The sequence below is a fragment of the Hibiscus syriacus genome, unplaced genomic scaffold, assembly GCF_006381635.1.
Source record: "Hibiscus syriacus cultivar Baekdansim isolate YM2019G1 unplaced genomic scaffold, ASM638163v2 tig00113726_pilon, whole genome shotgun sequence".
NCBI lineage: Eukaryota > Viridiplantae > Streptophyta > Magnoliopsida > Malvales > Malvaceae > Hibiscus > Hibiscus syriacus.
In genome coordinates, this window is record NW_024063472.1 from 2868620 (window position 1) to 2886289 (window position 17670).

The 17670-nt window shown below is 37.7% G+C and overlaps 2 pseudogenes; one reads left to right on the top strand and one right to left on the bottom strand.

Annotated features, from left to right (window-relative positions):
* Positions 1-11986: 11986 nt before the first annotated feature.
* LOC120187832 lies at positions 11987-14159 on the top strand (annotated as a pseudogene).
* A 310-nt stretch (positions 14160-14469) lies between these two features.
* LOC120187833 lies at positions 14470-16031 on the bottom strand (annotated as a pseudogene).
* Positions 16032-17670: the final 1639 nt, after the last annotated feature.

Here is a 17670-nt window from a genome sequence, read left to right on the forward strand (position 1 = left end):
TAAATGAATAGCACTCTGACTGTCACAGTGCACTTTGATGTGCTTTTGTTCCATTCCCAATTCACCAAGCAACCCTTAAAGCTAAATTGCCTCCTTCACAGCCTCTGTAACTGCCATATACTCTGCCTCTGTAGTAGACAAAGCCACTGTTGACTGTAAGGTGGACTTCCAACTGACTGGTGCCTTTGCAAATGTAAACACATAACCAGTAGTTGATCGACGCTTGTCCAAATCACCTGCATAGTCTGAATCACAATACCCAAATACACACTGACCATCTTGTTTGTCCTGCTGAAAGACCAAACCAACATCTACGGTGTTCAGAATATACCGCATAATCCATTTCACAGCTTGCCAATGCTCATTTCCAGGATCATGCATATACCTGCTCACAACCCCAATTGCCTGTGAAATATCGGGTCTCGTACACACCATTGCATACATCAAGCTACCAACAACACTTGCATACGGAACCTTTGACATGTATTCCCGTTCTGCATCATCCTTAGGTGACATGGATGCACTGAGCTTGAAATGAGGAGCAAGAGGTGTACTAACTGGTTTTGACATCTCATTTATGCCAAAACGTTTTAGTACCTTCCTCAGATATTCTTTCTGAGACAAACAAATCCTCCCCAATTTCTTATCCCTTGATATCTCCATGCCTAGAATCTTCTTCGCTTCACCAAGATCCTTCATCTCAAACTCCCTATTCAATTGAGTCTTTAGTTTCGCAATTTCTGTCTGACTCCTGGAAGCTATCAGCATATCATCAACATAAAGAAGAAGATATATATATGATCCGTCTTCTAGCTCACGTAAATACACACAATGATCATATTTGCTTCATGTGTACTTCTGCCCTATCATAAACTTGTCAAATCCCTTGTACCACTGCCTTGGAGATTGCTTCAATCCGTACAATGATTTTTCTAATTTGCACACCATCTCTTCTTTTTTTAGCAACTTTGAATCCATCTGGCTGAGCCATGTAGATTTCCTCATCCAAGTCTCCATGTAAAAATGCAGTTTTTACATCCATCTGAACTAGTTCCAAATCCAACTGCGCTACCAAAGCCAACAAAATTCTGATGGAGGAATGTTTTACAACTGGAGAAAATACTTCATTATAATCAACTCCCTCCGTTTGAGCGTAGCCTTTAGCCACCAATCTTGCTTTGTAGCGGATGTTATTTTTGTCAGGAAATCCATCTTTCTTTGCATATACCCACTTGCACCCAATTGCCTTTTTCCCTTCGGAAGACTAGCTAGTTTCCACGTCTGATTCTTTTGAAGGGATTGCATTTCTTCATTCATGGCGATCCTCCACTGTTTATGTTCTGAACTTTGAATTGCTTCATTAAAAGTGGCAGGAACGTCATCAATTGCAATTGGTGATGCAAAAGAGACCATATCAGTATAACGAGCAGGTTGTCTAATGGTCCTCTTTCCCTTTCTGAGTGCAATTGATTCATGTTGCTGTGAAGGTTCTTGGGTCTGAACCTCTTCTTCATCTGACTCTTCTTCTACCATAGGAGAGTCAACATCAGTTTCTTTACTGGTTGGGACAAATTTGCTTCCTTCAAACTCCACCTGTTTGGGAGTTCCATCTGTCTGCTCCAATTTTTCTAAAGTCACCTTTCTCAACATGGTAGATTCATCAAAGGTAATATTCCTGCTGAAGATTATTTTCTTTGTTTCTGGACAACAAAGACGATAGCCTTTCACACCAGAGGTGATCCCCATAAAGATCGCATTCTTTGCTCTTGGATCCAGCTTTGACTCCTTAACATGGTAGTATGCAGTGGAACCAAACACATGTAAGGAATCATAATTGTAGCAGGTACTCCAAACCATTTCTCTAATGGTGTTTTACCACCAATAGCAGTCGATGGTAAGCGGTTGACAAGGTGACAAGCATAGACCAAAGCCTCAGCCCAAAATTCTTTGCCTAACCCAGCATTAGACAACATACACCGAACCTTCTCCACTAATGTCCGGTTCATACGCTCTGCCACCCCATTCTGTTGTGGTGTACCTCTGACAGTGAAGTGCCTAACAATACCTTCCTCTTCACAGATTTTCAGAAATGGATCATTTTTGTACTCTCCACCATTGTCTGTACGGAGACGTTTGATTTTTCTGCCTGTTTGAGTCTCCATCATCTTTTTCCATTTAAGGAAAAATCTAGCACCTCATCCTTTGTTTTCATTGGATACACCCAAACTCTCCGGGAAAAATCATCAACAAAGGTGACATAATAGTGTGTGCCTCCTAATGAAGTTGTCTTGGAAGGCCCCCATACATCTGAATGAACATAATCCAAAATACCTTTAGTATCATGGATTGCTGTTCCAAATTTCACCCTCGTCTTCTTCCCTTTGATGCAATGCTCACAAAAAGCTAATTTGCAAGCCCGAGCAACCTTCAATAATCCTTGATCTATCAGTAATTTTTCACCAACATGCCCCAAGCGCATATGCCATAACCTGGTTGCTTCTGACTCCTGTTCATCAGTAGAAGCTGGCACTGCTGCTGTCCCAACAATTGTATTACCCAGAAAGTAATACACATTGTTTCTTTTTCGGATTCCCTTCATTATCACCAGTGCACCAGAGATAATCCTCATAATCCCATCTTTTGCCCTCACTTCTAAAGATAATCCTCATAATCCCATCTTTTTCCCTCACTTCTAAACCTTTTGACTCTAAGGTTCCCACAGAGATGAGATTTCTCATTAAATCTGGTACATAATGGACACCTGTTAAGGTTCTGATTGATCCATCCTGATTCCTCAAGTGAATTGAACCAATCCAAGTGTGTCAAGAGGGGAATTATTTGCTGTGTAGACAATCCACCTTTTAGTTCTTTAAAATCAAAGAACCATTCTCTATTGGGGGTCATATGGTGGCTACAAGCTGAATCTAACAGCCATGAACTGGAACAGCTGGTTGATGACGTAGCAGCGAATGTGAAATCTGAATCTCCATCATCATACTCGACCATATTTGATTCTGAGACAACCTTCCCCCTTTCAGGTTTGCCTTTATTCTTTAGCTTGGGACATTATTTCTTCCAGTGCCCTTTTTCTCGACAAAAGGCACATTCATCTTTTCTCAATCTGGACTTTGACTTTGATCTCCTCTGTTTCCTTTATTCTAACTCTTGGAACGGCCTCTAACAACAAGAGCTTCTGCTTCGACACTTGTGTTTTCTTGTTTGTCTTTCTTTCTCAATTCATAACTATACAAGGCAGCAGTTACTTCACTGAGAGACACATCAACCTTCCCATGAAGTAAGTAGTTTCAAGATACTCAAACTCATCAGGAAGTGATCCCATCAACATCAGAGCCAGATATTCGTCTTCAAAAGTCACGTCTATATTCATCAGATCAGTCACCAGCTGATTAAAGCTAGTGATGGGATCATTCATAGTGGTACCTGGTACATAGTTGAAGCGGAACAATCTCTTTTTCATGTAGAGTTTGTTCTGACTGCTTTTCTTCAAAAATTTCTCCTCTAGTGCCTTCTATAATTTACTTGCAGAAGTTTCCTTAGAAAATGCATACTTCTGCTCTCTAGAAAGACACGATCGAATAGTACCACATGCCATTCTATTGATCCTCTTCCATTCTTTCTCCTCAACATCATCTGGTTTCTCTCATTCAATAGCAATGTCTAGACCCTGCTGAAATAGGGCATCTAGAACCTCGCTTTGCCACATGCCGAAATGACCGGTTCCATCAAAAAGCTCAACTGCAAATCTAACATTTGTCACAGCATTTCTTGCCAAAATTGAAGATGAAGAAGCGTCTGCCATTTCTGCTACAAATTCTATTTAATAGCTGCCAATGCGGAATGTCAATTATCCCAAGGAAATTTTTCTGATGTGGAAGATCAGCCTAAGCCGCAACCACAGAGCATACTAAAATAAACCAAGAGCGCTGATACCAATTGTTGTGAAATTTGGGTTAATTTCCACCAATAACAATTCACCTTTTCAACTATTATCTAGGTGACTAGTGTGAAAATGATTGTACTAAAAATCACCCCAAGGTAGATTCCCAGGAAAGAGGAGGGGTCACAATTGTCCCTCTTAAAACCCACTTTCCTTAGACAGAACTACCAAGACAAGTACTTTTAATAGGACAATAATTAACAACAACTATACCCGACAATAGCTATTAAATAGACATAAAAGAGAACACCAAAATATTTCACTAATAGAGGAAATATTACAAAGAGAGAAAGAATACAAATAGCCTTTAAAATAGAAGAAGGCTTATATTTGGGATGATTAACTAAGGAGGAGGAGGGCTTTATTTATAACAAAAGAATTTCCCCTCCTCCTTATACACAACCAATGTGGGACTTTTGCCAAAAACCAACATACAACCCTAAGACCAATTTTATCCTGGTATTCTACAGTTGGTCCTTTAGGAGGTGGTGGACCAGGAATCTGAAACCATAAAAGTAAACAATTGTTAAAAGACATTGTAAGAATATTCATGATTCGAAAAATTTCAACATTCAACAAGCAAGAATTAACTGGGGAATAGCATGATTCAAAACATAAGAATGAATTTTTAGGAAAATGAATTTCCCCCCCAAAGTTACAGCTCTCATTGTGGTTCCAGGAGTGATTCAAACTAGTCTTAATCTCGGAAAGCATCATATCAGCCTTGGGGACAGATTCTATGACCAATACTAGCAACAGATAACAATGCAAAACTAGGTTCCTATATTAAACATGCAATTCCAGAAAGATAAGCGAAATCAAATATAGCACAATATTGAAAACAGTGAACAAAAATGATGCTATCATGATTTACAGGCAACACCATTATAATCCAACCTGCCTATGCCTCTAATTGCAAGTAGACTGGAAGTTCAGCTAACCATTATCAGCAAGATCATTACCATTCCATCAACAATTCCGAATTATAGTAAATTTCACCAGAAACCTCATCCCTTTTATAGTTGTTGCCAGAATTAGTATTCCTACTACAAATCCCAGTGCTCTAAGAAGTAAGAAGATGCCTCCAAGGTAATGATGGGCTTTCTCTTAACATAAGCACCATCATTACCAATATCATATCCAGGGTTTTAAATAGAGTTTGCGATCACGTTTTCGGACGCCTCGCGTTTATCACGGTTGCGGATATAACGGATGCTATTGTGGTCATTGAGGATATCGCGATCGTGAATTTTTTTCGAAGGAGCTGATTTTTTTTAATAAAAAAATATGTTTTCTATAAAAAAAATTAAAATAAAGGAATAAGAGAGGAATAACAGTCCGCTATTGCCGCGATTGGCCGCGATCCGTTAAATTACGTCCTTGATCTACCGCTATTGGTGTGAACCCGTTTCACACTGTTATTTTCCGCGATGCGGTTTCAGACAACGCCGTAACCGCAATATAACGGCCGTAATACCGCTATTCGGCCGCTATTTAAAACCCTGATCATATCAACTACCATCATCATTGTCTATATTTGTGTCAGTACAATCCAGTAAATCAACATCGTTAGGTCTTGCAGCTAGCTTGTCCTAGTTTTATTACCACCAATCATGAATATTGTAAACAGATATAACCCCACTCAATAGTATAAAAATCATTTTATTATTTTCTATAGGCGATTTTATCGAAAAATCACCATGACAGAAAATAATTACATGTTAGGCATTTTTTTCTAAATTTTACCGATCTAGCACTCTTTCTAACCAGATGTGGATCGTCATCCGTGCCTTTCTGAGGTTTCGTCCTAGCTGGCACCATGTCATGAAAGGTGCGGATGGTCATCCGCACCTTATCTGAGCTGGCTCCACGTAGTGACAAGCGCGGATCATCTTCCACGCCTTTATGGGGCATCTGACACGCCTACGTAAGGCGCGTATCACCATCCGCACCTTCAATTATTGGTTCCAAAAATCTCGGCCTTTAAACTTTCCCCTAGCCTATAAATTACACCCCTTCTATGCATACATCATCACACCAATTCCTTATATTTTCACCAATTCCTTCGATCTTTTATTGTAAGGTAAACTTATTTTTTATTATATTATATTTATTTTATATATGATTATTTGAAAAAAAATTATTGTACTAATTATTTTGTATTATTTTTTGTGGTTGTAAAATTGGAAAGTGTGATCATACGTCGAGACATTTTTGCCGATACGATAATAATATAAAATTAATTTTTTTTTTAAATTATTGTGAATTTTTTAAAATTTTTATTAGGTTATATTTTAATACATATATGATTTATTTAATTAGGCATATTTCAGTTATTTTTTTTGCATATATATGACTCTCAATCTTTCAAACTCTCAGAATGACACATATTTCAGCTATTGTTTACTATGATGGAGAAATTTGAGAAGATGAAATCGGCGTCGTCTTCGCATCAAATCATTCTGTCAAAATATCCTTTAAGAGAAACATAACTCTTGAGGAGCTGATAACGAAGATTTCAAGGAAGTTTAATGTTGGAAGTACTAGAAGATTGTCCTTACTTCAATACAGATTTCCAATCGCAGTATTTCCATTAACTTATACAACGTTCAAACTATCCAACGATGACGATGTTGCTATGATGGTTGATTCTCAAAATCATTATTCAGACGTCGATACAGAGATGTATGCGAAATTTGTTGAAGTGTGTGTTCTTCGTGGTATGTCATTATGCTCCCACTATGTCCTGACTCAACAAGCTGATCAAGTGGACAACCCAACTCAAGTAATATGTAATAATTTTAACTCGTTAATGGGAAATCACATCATGGTTTCATCCCATCAAGTTCAATAGGGAGACATTCATCAGCAACTTCTTACGATCTGTATCGAGGTGGCTCCACAAACAATCCGTATGGCAACATCGGGTCCAGTTAAGGGGAAGACATTCATCTGCCAATTTCTTTGACCTTAATATGGAGATGCCCTCGACGCAGTAATCTGTGTAGTACCCATTTGACACGATGCCTTCAAGCTACAGGGGGATGCATTCAACTACGAGCTTCTTCGACCTCAATGTCGAGATGCTTCAACATAGACACCGATAATGATGATGTATATGAAGTTCCCACAAATATGGTACACATTGAACCTCCATCACACATGTATGAAGCTGACTATGGTGCAATGTACTGGCTAGGATTTGCGGATATGCCTAATGTCAGTGATTATGGATTTAACTCATCAGTCAATGGTGAGTTATATAAATGAATGGAATTTTCATGCAAAGAATAAGCGATGGTGGCAATTAAGGATTACAATATTCGTAATTTTATTCAGTCTATAGTTGATCGCTCTACCACCAAAAAGTATGTTTGCCACTATGTCCAACATGATAACGGATGCAATTGCATGGTTCACATATTAAAGAGGAAGATGAAAAACATTATATGGGAAATAACAATATACAACGGTCCTCACACATACTGTGCGGATGATGCCTATGATAAAAGCAAACTCTCATATAGCTATTGTTGTGTTGATTTCAGCTATACAATCGCAGTCTATACAGGAAAGCATGGAAGGCAAAGTAGAATGCCATTAACAAGCTTCACGGTGAATGGGATACATCTTACAATAAACTACCAAGTTGGTTTAGGGTGGTGCGCAGATTGAATCATGCGACAATTATCGACTTCAAAACTTTCCATGCAAACCACAATGATCGAGTGTTCGCGATCGATGCCAATTCTACTATCTTTTTTTGACTTACCCACAATGCATTAATGTTGTGAAATGCTGCAAGTTCGTGGTCCAAATCGACGGGACATTCTTGTATGGAAAATACAAGCAAGTTTTACTATTAGAAGTTGTCCAAGATGGTAATCGCAACATACTTCCAGTTGTTTTTCCCTTTTTGAAGGAGAAGATACATATTCTTGGGTTTTTTTCCTCAGAAACTTATGCTTACATGTTATCACGAGGGAAAAAGCTGTGTCATTTCAAATCGCCGAGCTGGGATCAAAGTAACAATGGATTCTTTGGGTCCAATGTGGCAACCACCCTATGTCCAACATCGATATTATATCCGAACATTGCTGCAAACTATCACAGAAAGTTTAAGAAGAATGATGAACACCAATTACTTGTGCGCAGGGGTATGTCAAAATGCTATTTTTTATTTCTCAATCATTTTCATTTTTATGGAAACAAAGTTAGTAAGTTTTACATTTGATGCTTAGGTTATGAACTATTACTTGAAACATTTGAGTTCATGCTTCAAGAGTTGCGAGGAAATAACGAGGAATGATACGATTACATCAGCCTCATCAATAAAGAAATGTGAACAAATGCATATGATGGTGGATATCGATCTAGACACATGACGACTAACTTGGATAAGGCTATCAATTTGACCTTAAAGGGGGCACGTCATTTATTAGTAACGACTTTGATATAAACGATATATTTTTGTTTGAGAGCGCTTTTTGCCAAGATCGAGGGATAAGCTCAAACTTGGATACAAAACGGTAATGTCTATCACCCTAGATTAATTACAGATCTACAAAAAAATTGTTGCATCAAATAGAATGTCTGTAACAAGCTTCTCTAGAACCCATGAATTATTTCGTGTCATTGAGATCCCGTGACCTCTTCAAGGGAGTCAAGCTAATTCATTCAGAGTTAATCTACGAGACAGATGTTACAACTGTGGGTTTTTTCAAGCTCTGAAGTATCCATGCTCTCATGTCATAACAACTTGCTCGCATACCTTTCAAGACTATAACTGTTTTAGGGATCCTGTATACCTACATTCATAAGTGTTTAAGGTATATGAATTTGAGTTCCTCCATAGGTAATGAGAAAGACCCTAATGAGGTTCAGAATTGGCTTCCGATTGTACCAGATCCGTCCTTATTGAGGGATCTGGGTCGTCAAAATCTACTCAAATTCATTGTGATATGGATATTCGGGAAACGTCCAGAGAAAAAAAAAGATGTGGGCATTGTAGAAACCTAGGACACACTAGGAAAAAATATTCATCTCTTTTGTCATCAAGTAACTGTTGATGTTGTGCTTGATGTAGTTGTTTTTTATGAAATCTAAGTTTCTGTAATTTAATTTTCATTTACTTTCAGTTAATTTCATTTGAGCATCACCAATTAAATTTCATTTGAGCATCACCAATTAATTAAACAAGAAAACGATACAACAAAAAAAATTTAAAAAACACTAAATAATAAAAATATTCAAACAATTAAGTAATAAAAAATTAACAAACAAAATAAATTAAGTAATAAAAAGTAAATAAAAAATACAATTGTTTGTGAATAAAAAATTAAATACAAAAATAATGAAGTGTATGATTCTATCGATGTGGTTGTCTGTCTCGAGGAGGATTTCTTCGTATAACTTGTTCTGACTCCTCACTCTCATCATCATCTTCATCATCATCCTCATCCTCCTCCTCCTCCTCCTCCTCATCATCATCAGGAGCATATATATTTTGTTGATGAGGGACGAATGACGATGTAGCACCTCCATTGAATAAGAACCCTGGAGGTGTGACTATCCCACCACTCATAGAAAATTATGAAAACTCTGAAAAGACCGACATCGATGTGTGCAAAAATTGTACAGGAGGTGCCTGTGCATGTGGTGAAGCTTTACCCACCAAATAACTGGCATATGAACCCCAAGTTGGATATACAAACATGGAACTATAATATCCGCCAGGATGGGTCATATAACTCTACAACGGTGGCGGTATTTAGAAGCAGTGGCGTCTGACCTGGCTGCAGTGGCATATGAAATGGTTGTAGTGCCATCTGATATGGATGTGGTTCCATCTTAAACGGTTATGGAATGTACAACGGTGTAGACAGTGATTGTTGTGAGGGTTCTGATGTTGCAACTGAGGACGAGCCAGAAGCGCCTACTCTCCGTCCATGAGTCGGGGGACTGATGTTGTGACGGTGGACGTCTTTGTCGATGTCGATGAATGCTCCCGCCTCATGCTTTCTCGGAAATTAGGAACGATTTCTCTTTCCTGTTGAACTACTCATAATAACCATATGCAACCGAGTAATGGTCCACATAAATGGGTTCTGTATGGGAATGCACCCACGTCGATCATTTCATATCATTACCCATTCATAGTGCTTCAGCAGCCAGTCAACTTTTTTTTGCCTCGTCTATCGATAATATGCAAATCGTCGAGATTCTTAGGTGTTTCCGGAATAGATTGTACAAAACCAAATTGGCAGAGCACGCGATCAGTGAGATGCCACTCGATAACAACATAACATATCAGAGGGACCATCGCCATCTGGACATCTAACGGGGCCTCTTAAGTGATGTGGGATGCAAATCCTCATCTCTTTAGAACAATAAGGAGCCCATTCAAACTAAAAAATATATATAATTCTTATCAAAATAATAATCTAATTATATAAAGATAATTAAAAGTACATTTTGTTATTTAAATACATACCTCTGTGCCAGCCTTCTGATCAATGATAGCGAGAAGACCAACGAGTTTTTCCGGACATAAAAAGAGCATGCGATACCACGCCCAAGACTGGAGTAGAAAGAGACATCTGCCGATAGCATTTTTTTTATAATCAGTAGCTCGACATATTTCCTTATACAAAAATGCCAAAAATGCGGAGCCCAACTCAGTGTGCCAACATGATGAAAATTGGCGAGGTGACACAACCATATACAATGAACTTGGTTGCGTGATTTGTCCGACATCAGGAGCCCTCCTATGAGTTGTAATATGCAAGCCCTTGTATACATTTTAACCTGCTCATCGGAGGCGTCACCACTCAAATTCTTGAAATTTTGCATCCAACAATTTAACGGAATTCAACCACCGTTAAAATTAGACGGGACACCTCCAAGATACTCATCGCACAATGAATACCAGTTACCATGCGCTACCCCAAAATCACATCTCCATCTACCGGAAGCCCCAAATGCATGAAAACATCCTCCATCGTAATTGTGCACTCTCCACACGGAAAATGGAATGTGTGTGTCTCTAGTCTCCACCGCTCAACTAATGCAGAAATAAGGTTGGATTCTAGGTTACAGTGCCCTTCATATTTTGCTACGTAACCGAATCTAGCCTCGACTAAATACGACCATACACGGGTTGGTATCTCTAACTTAAGATTACGAATGAAGGGATCTAATATACGATCTCTCTCCTAATTTAATAAATATTATATAAATTAAAATATAAACTAATACTAAACAAATTAAATAAATAAAATATTAACAATAATTAAAATTAAAATAGAATTTAAAATTCTTACCGTATCAGAAAAATACCTCGAGATATGATGTCCATCTAAACGTAGAAAACCGCATTCCATTTTATAACTGCAAAAATTAATAAAAAGTTAATATAATAAAATAAATAAATAATAAATTATTAATTTATTATAATACAATAAAATATTTTACCTTCTTAGAGGTTTGAGGTTTGAGCTTCTTAATAGAATTTGTGTTTGGTGTGTGTTTGAATGAAGAAGGGAGGAGTATTTATAGGGAGATGAGAGGTGTTTAGCCGAATGAAGTATTAATGTGGGAGGTGAAAACGGTTGAGGTATTAATGGAAGGCACAGATGGTGATCCGCGCCTTGTGTGTGTCAAAACCTCCAGAAAGGTGCGGATGGCGATTCGCGCCTGTCCTTACGTAGCGCCAGCTCGGATAAGGCGTAGATGGTCATCTATGCCATTCATAGCGTGGTGACAGTTCGGACGAAACCCCGTAAATGCTTATTAAAAAAGGTGTTAGATCGGTAAAATTTAAAGAAATGATATTTGACGGGTAATTATTATATGTCAGATGATATTTCGTAAAAAAAACCATTTACTTGGTGATTATTTTATTATTTAAAAAATTTTAATAACTCATACTTTAATATTATTTGAACTCTATGCTTGCACACGCATGCGTACGAGTGACTAGTTACTTTTATAAGAAGCAATCGTGTTTCAGTTATTCTGCATAAAATCATGGTTCTTTTCTTGCTTAAAACTCCTTCACTTCTTCAAAAGAACAGCCTAATTCCATCTATCAATTCTCAAATTTTATTCCTTATCATTCAACATGCAATAATATCGATAAATTTGCTTATTTGTTGGAGATTTGTAAAGATTTTGGTTCTTCGAGAAAGTTTCATGCTTGTATTTTCACCAATGTGCTTTGTCAAAATACTTTTATAACTTCAAAGCTTTTAACTTGCTATCAAAAGTTTGGGTTCTCGGTTGATTCAAGATGGGTTTTTGATGGAATTATCAAAAACAATATTTTCCTTTGGAATTCAATCCTCGTTGGATGTTTTAGAAGTAGTAAATACGGTGAAGTTCTTAGGCTGTATTTGAAATTGAAGCAAAAAAGAATTGGTATAAATGGTTCGTCTACTACTTTTACTCTGAAGAGTTGTGTTGAATTGGGTAGTTTGGGATTTGGAAAAGGAGTTCATCTTGATGTTTTCAAGTTTGGATTAAGTAGAAATCAATTTGTGGGATCTTCACTTATAGGATTGTATTCGAAGTATGGAGATATGGTTGGTGCTTCCAAATAACTGAAAGAGACGTTGTTTACACTTCAGTGATAACCGGCTATGCACAAGTTGGCGGTCAGCTGGCTTATAAGGCGTTTGAATTTGCTCGTTCCATGCAGAAGGAAGGGATCGATCCCAATAGGGTGGCGGTGGTTAGTTTACTGCAGGCAGCAGCCGAGTTGGAAGCACTGACACATGGCAGGACGATCCATGGATATGCTATTAGAAGAGGGATTGGTTGTTTAGATGAAATATTTGAGACAAGTCTCATGGATATGTATATTAGATGCAAGGTCCCAACAATGGCAGCTTGCATTTTTGGTAGAATGAAGATGAAAACAATTGGTTCATCGAATGCAATGATAACTGGATATATAATTATGGGGAAGCCATTGGAAGCTTTGGGACATTTCTATAAGATGGCAGAAGAAAAGTTTTCCCCGGATTTGATTAGCTTAGCCAATGGGATTTTGTGTTGTGCTGATTTGAAGTATTTGCGAGAAGGAAAGAGTATTCATGGTCACATTATTCGGATAGGTTACGAGCTCGATCTAGTAGCTACCACTGCTTTGGTTGATATGTATTCCATGTGCAATGATTTGGTCCGAGCTAGGCAGTTATTCAAAGTGATGGAGACGAGAGATGTAATTTTATACAATGTAATGATGTCAGGTTATCTCCAAAACAGAGTTGCTACCGAATCTATTGACATTTTTATTGAAATGGTCTGTATTGGTCTCAAACCAAACCTAGGTTCTATCCTTAATGTGCTTTCAGCATTGTCGGAGTTGAAGAATGTACGAGGAGGAAGAAGTGGTCATAGCTACATTCTGAGACATGAGTTTCGTATGCATACCGAAGTTGTCAATCAAATCGTCTGCATGTATGCAAGATGTGGTTGTCTTTATGATGCAAGGACAGTCTTTGACAGGATACAATACAAGGACTTGGGTTCATGGACTTCAATGATGATGGGTTACATCTACCATGGGCATCCCGATGAAGCCATCATATTGTTCCAGATGATGAAAAGTGAAGGACTTGACCATGATTCTGTCACTCTGATAAGTTTACTCCAGGCATCCTCGAAACTTGGATATCTAAGTCTAGCAAAGGAAGTTCACTGTCATTTGTATCGAGCTCGACGAGATCAAGAAACACTAGTAACAAATTCCCTGATTACTACTTATGCCAAGTTGGGAAAACTAAATATGGCAAGAAATCTGTTTGAGCACACCACTAGAAGGTGTCTGACATCATGGAACACAATGATCTCTGCCTTTGGGATGCATGGAAACTGCAAAGAAGTTCTTCAATTATTCGACCGAATGAAAAATGAAATGATCAAACCTGATGACACGACCTTCACGTCAATACTTACTGCATGCAGTCACTCTGGCATGGTGGAAGAGGGTCTGAAAGTGTTTAAATGCATGAGGGAAGACTACGGCATAATACCCTGTGAACCACATTACGGATGCATTGTAGATTTATTAAGCCGAGCAGGACGTCTTGAAGAAGCATACAAATTGCTTAAATTGGTGCCTGCAAGACAAAGTGCATCAGCACTGGCTGCCTTATTGGCTGCTTGTAAAATCCATGGAAATAGAGAACTGGGATAGATTATAGGAAATTGGCTTTTGGATTTAGAACCAGAAAACCCGAGTGTGTATAATTTAGTGTCAAATTTATATGCAGAAAGTGAAAAATGGGATGATGCAGCCAGAACAAGGAACATGGCAAAAATGAGGGGTTTGAAGAAGGCTGCTGGATATAGTCTTATCGAACTAAATCCGGGAGCTTCAACGATGTAAATATCTCTGGGACCTGATTTCCAGGTTTTCTTTTTCTTTTTTATTCATATTTTTTTAAATATCATTTCTTTAAATTTAGAAGGAATTGAACAATAAACAAGAACAAATAGCAACGACCTCAGTTTCTCATGTTTTGCTTCAACGGTGCAATGGTTTCAATGATAGTCCTTTTGGAATTCCCTCCATTTCCAGTAGTTTTCCTAGCTTCTTCCCCTACCATTTTAGCTATAATCTTCAAATTCCCATCCTTCATCAACTCACTGATCTTTCTCCGAATCTCACCTTCTTTAACCAGTCTCTGATTTCCCCATCCCCATGTTCTATCCCATATTCCAACCCCAGCTTTTTCCAGAACCTCAGCATTTGTTCTTTGGTCCCCATGTTGAGGCCATGCCAGCATCGGAACCCCATTCCTAGCAGCTTCCATCACCGAGTTCCACCCGCGGTGGCTTACAAATCCTCCAATGGCTGAATGTCCCAGAACATCTTGCTGGTTCACCCATTCTTTCAATACGATGCCTCTGTCCTTTGTACTTTCAAGAAATGAGCTGCCTAATATCTCTTCCAAATCTTCTTCGTTTCCATCTTTGTCAACCTTTTTCGTCTTGAGAACCCAAAGGAATTGAATCCCACTTCTCTCTAATCCATCTCTTAGTTCCCTTATTTGATCTCTAGACATGGCGGTTCTACTTCCAAAGCTTAACAAAACAACAACGGATTCAACCGGCTGGTCGTTTAGCAACAGGAGATATCAAGCCTGGTTGATGTTGAGCTCGTAACTCTCCAGCGGTCCTATAGGGAGATTGGTTGAAGCTCTATTGTTTTTGATAGCTGAAAGCGTTTCAGGCTCAAAGGATTCAAATGTATTCATTATGATTCCATTGCAATAAGGGAGAGCTTTAACGTTTGATAAAAGGGTTGCTGTAAAACCATGATCGGCGCTGAAGAATGGAGGTGGAACGCTTGATAGCGGCAATGGAGTCAGCCCCGGGATCTCAATCTTGTCTGCACCATTGGCGAGTTGAGCAGCATCGGATTTTGTCAGGATCGGAAGATACGCCATGAGGGAAAGAAAATTGAGAGAAGTGGTGGAAATGGCGTAATTATGAACCCCAAGATCAACAGCAACTTTGCCAACTCCATTGGCGACAACAAGGTACGCAAAAATGGCAGAAAGCGGTGGAGTTAAAGACGCTAATAGTGGCTTATAAGGTGTGAAGAACGGCTGATGGCTTCGAATATGATGAAAAAAGGGCCATCGGAAATAGTATCCGAATGCTTCGCTGGTGGGACATAGAACTCAATGTGGTTGATTTCGGGTTGTTGTGACAAAAACGACGAAATGTGTGAGGATTCAGCAGCTGAAACAGTGGGAATGACGGTGATCAAAGTTAGCTTACAGTCGTGGGATAAGAGCATGGAGGTGAGGCGGAGGAACGGCGTCAAATGGCCCATTCTGGCGCTGGGAAAGAGAACAATGTGCGGTTGAGATGTTTGGGAAATCGATATTTGGTTTGGTGAGAGATGAATGCTAGGGGTTGAAGGTTTGATTTAAAGGGAAAGAGCATGTAGTATTTATACATAGAAAACAGAATAGAAGCACATGGATATTATTGTTGATTGAACATCTCAAAGGTTTAACCTTGCACGTGACAGTTTACCAAACAAGCAGTTAAACATGTCCCATCAACTAACATTCAAAATTGATGGATTTAAAGTATTCCCTTTTATGGGATTGAAAATCATTTAGTCGTAGTTGGATGTGTAGATCGGATATGATAGTGTTGACACTAAGGTGGGATTGGGAAGGCTGTTGATTTTTGTCCACTTGATTCAATTTAATACATTACTATATTTCCTACACTTCTCTATTCTACCCGAAACACCCCTTATTTCATAATACCTTAATTCTCAAATCTCTTAACCCTAATTTCCTATTTGACTGACGACAAAGGAGTAACCGATAATAGAATCCAACAATTGGAGGAGTTCTGACGACGGCAATGACAATAACAAACGATAAAATGATAATCAAATATGTTATTATGAAACTCATGAACTATCAAATGTATAGAATAATAATCAAGCTTATAAGAGAACATGTGAGCATATGAAACAAAGATAAGAGTATCTACTTTGGAATATGAGAGGACTTAGAGAACCTAATTATTCCACTAACCAAAGGGTTTAATTGAAATTGGTTTTGAATTCGTCGAGTGGATAAATATAAAGCCCATTAATTGAGAAAACTATAATAAATATCTATTTTAGTTATCTAAGTTTCATGGGTCAAACGAAGCCATAAAAAGACTCATAATCTACATTGTTACTTGTCCATATGACAAATAATGGATATGCACTATGATAAACTTTTATTCTTAAGAAATTTATAGCCCACATTTGTACTAGTGAAAAGGACTTGATGAATTTACTAACATAAATGATGAATAACTACTCTTAAGTAATGAATTCACATCTCAAATTATTTAGATGATTCTAGTGAAAAGGATTTGATGAAGTCATTGATTCGGAAATAGAGTTCATATCTCATTATCTAGGTGATCATATTGAGAATGACTTAATGAACTTAAAGTTGAGTTCTTATTCTTAATGAATGTATATCTCAAAGATCGAGTGGTTCCTGGTAGGAGAAGCACAACACGACTCGACTTGAAAAACAATCTTTTCTACTCAACACGAGACGAAAAACCTCAAACCAAATTAATTTTGAGTTGTAATTTCATAAACTCAACTTGACTCGAAAAAATTTAAATTTGAGTCGAGTTGTACAATATCAATGGAATAGCTCAAATAGTAACTCGAATAACTCGGAATTTTTAGTAATTAGTTGGTTAATTTTCAAGATTGAGTCGAGTCTCTCAATTATATGACATATGTATATCACATATAAAAATATGAAGAAATATATATGTATTGTATATGGTTATAGAAAATCGTTTAAATTGAAATAAAATAATATCAAAATATTATAAATATTTACGATTAAATTTAAATATAAACTCGAATAATTTGACTTGATTCGAATTTTATAAATTTGACTCAACTCATAAAATTTTCAAATTAAGTTCGAGTTATAAAATAGGACTCGTCAACTCGAATAACTTAATTTTTTTACATGACTCGATCAAATTTTCACCCCTCGTTCCTAGTAAAAGAACTTGAAGAATTCATCTTATCGATGATGAGGTTATAGAAAAACTCTTAATGATTTCATATCCCCATTTTAGGTGGTCCATGTTGAGATAAACTTATTGAAATCACCTACGTAAGTGTAAAGATAACGACATTGAGTCGTTTT